Consider the following 2,392-nt stretch of genomic DNA (forward strand, 5'->3'; position numbering starts at 1 on the left):
TAACCAGCCCTGAACTACAGATCAACGTCTCAGATTAATTAACCAGTGTTTCACGCCATGTGTGAATGCACCCACAGCTGAATCCATGTGTACACTGGTGTGTTTGACTGTGTGTTACTGAAGAAATGAGCACCCTCCAGGTGAAGTGAGGATAGAGGAGAGGAGAGAGAGGAGGGGGGAGGAGAGGAGAGAGAGAGGAGAGGGGAGGAGAGAGAGGAGAGGAGAGGAGAGGGGAGGAGAGAGAGGAGAGGAGAGGAGAGGGGAGAGTTCATAAAATGTCTGGTTTTGTTAAGCTTTAACAACAATACTGTATAAGGCATGGCACACCTACACAAACAAAGACACACTCATAACACACAAGTACGTATCTTAACCCTTATGGGAAATTTCTTAGGGTTAGGGTTAGTTACTGTTATTGTGTTTTTGAGCTTGTCACTGTCTGACCATATCAAACAAAACTAAGATGTTACAAAACTAAGTGCTGTGACCTCTCTTACACACATACACAAACTCTCACACACACATACTATGTTAATAAAGCATGTTATGAAAAATGTACGAGTCTGAAAATAAATCTACATTAATCAGTAGGAGACCTGAACAGTAATAAATGTACATTAGTGTAATAAAATCAACAGTGATTATAACTGATTGACATTCTACCAGTAGAAAAACTTCGATTTGCCATCACACACATTACCTGGATCTCTGAGATGATGTATAGAACTTATTGTCAAGAAGGCCTCTACCTTTCCCACACCACACTACACCTCTCAGTTTCCTCCACACAGAGGCAGGGAGAACAACTCAGCCAACAGCCTCAACACATCCTCCTACCAAGAATTCTAACTGGTTCTAACTGGCTTAAGTTACATCCCATTCCTAATCCATAGGGTTCGATATGACGTTGGTCCACCCTTTGCAGCTAGAAGAGCTTCAACTCTTCTGGGAAGGCTGTCCACAAGGTTTAGGAGTGTGTTTATGGGGATTTTTGACCATTCTTACAAAAGCACATTTGTGAAGTCACATACTGATGTTGGACGAGAAGGCCTGGCTCTCAGTCTCCGCTCTAATTCATCCCAAAGGTGTTTTATCGGGTTGAGGTCAGGACTCTGTGCAGGCCAGTCAAGTTCATCCTCACCAGACTCTGCCATCCATGTCTCCACAATGTTGAGAGCATGGAATTGTCCAAAATGTCTTGGTATGCTGAAGCATTCAGAGTTCCTCCTGAAAAACAACCCCACACCATAATCCCCCCTCCACCAAACTTTACACTTGGCACAATGCAGTCAGACAAGTACCGTTCTCCTGGCAACCACCAAACCCAGACTCGTCCATCAGATGACAGATGGAGAAGCGTGATTCGTCACTCCTGAGAACGCACCTGCACTGCTCTAGAGTCCAGTGGCAGTGTGGTTTACACCACTGCATCCGACGCTTTGCGTTGCACATGGTGATGTATGGCTTGGATGCAGCTGCTCGACCATGGAAACCCATTCCATGAAGCTGTCTGCACATTGTTCTTGAGATAATCTGAAGGCCACATGAAGTTTGGATGTCTGTAGTGATTGACTCTGTAGAAAGTTGGCGACCTCTTCACACTATGCACTTTAGCATCCGCTGACCCCTCTCCATCAGTTTACGTGGCCGACCACTTCATGGATGAGTTGCTGTCATTCCCAAACACTTCCATTTTCTTATAATACAGCTGACAGTTGACTGTGGAATATTTAGGAGTGAGGAAATTTCATGACTGTATTTGTTGCACAGGTGGCATCTTATCACAGTTACATGCTGGAATTCATTGAGCTCCTGAGAGAGACCCATTCTTTCACAAATGTTTGTAAAAACAGTCTGCATGCCTAGGTGCTTAATTTTATACACCTGTGGCCATGGAAGTTATTGGATAATTTGGATGGGTGAGTGAATACTTTTGGCAATATAGTATATATATACAGTACACAAAAACATAGGCTGAATATTGCAAAACTACAGGAATTAAAATGGATACCTACAAGAAATGCAAATTCACATAGGTACTATATCAGACACTGTGTTGTCTCTGTCTATGTTGTCTGTGTGACACTGTGTTGTCTGTGTTTGTGACACTGTGTTGTCTGTCTGTGACACTGTGTTGTCTGTGTCTGTGACACTGTTGTCTGTGTCTGTGACACTGTTGTCTGTGTCTGTGACACTGTGTTGTCTGTCTGTCACACTGTTGTCTGTGTGTGTCTGTGACACTGTTGTCTGTGTTTGTGACACTGTGTTGTCTGTCTGTGACACTGTGTTGTCTGTGACACTGTTGTCTGTGACATTGTGTTGTCTATGTCTGTGTCTGTAACACTATGTTGTCTGTGTCTGTGACACTGTTGTCTGTGTCTGTGACACTGTG

This window comes from Brachyhypopomus gauderio, chromosome 1 (genome assembly GCF_052324685.1).
Source record: "Brachyhypopomus gauderio isolate BG-103 chromosome 1, BGAUD_0.2, whole genome shotgun sequence".
Lineage (NCBI taxonomy): Eukaryota > Metazoa > Chordata > Actinopteri > Gymnotiformes > Hypopomidae > Brachyhypopomus > Brachyhypopomus gauderio.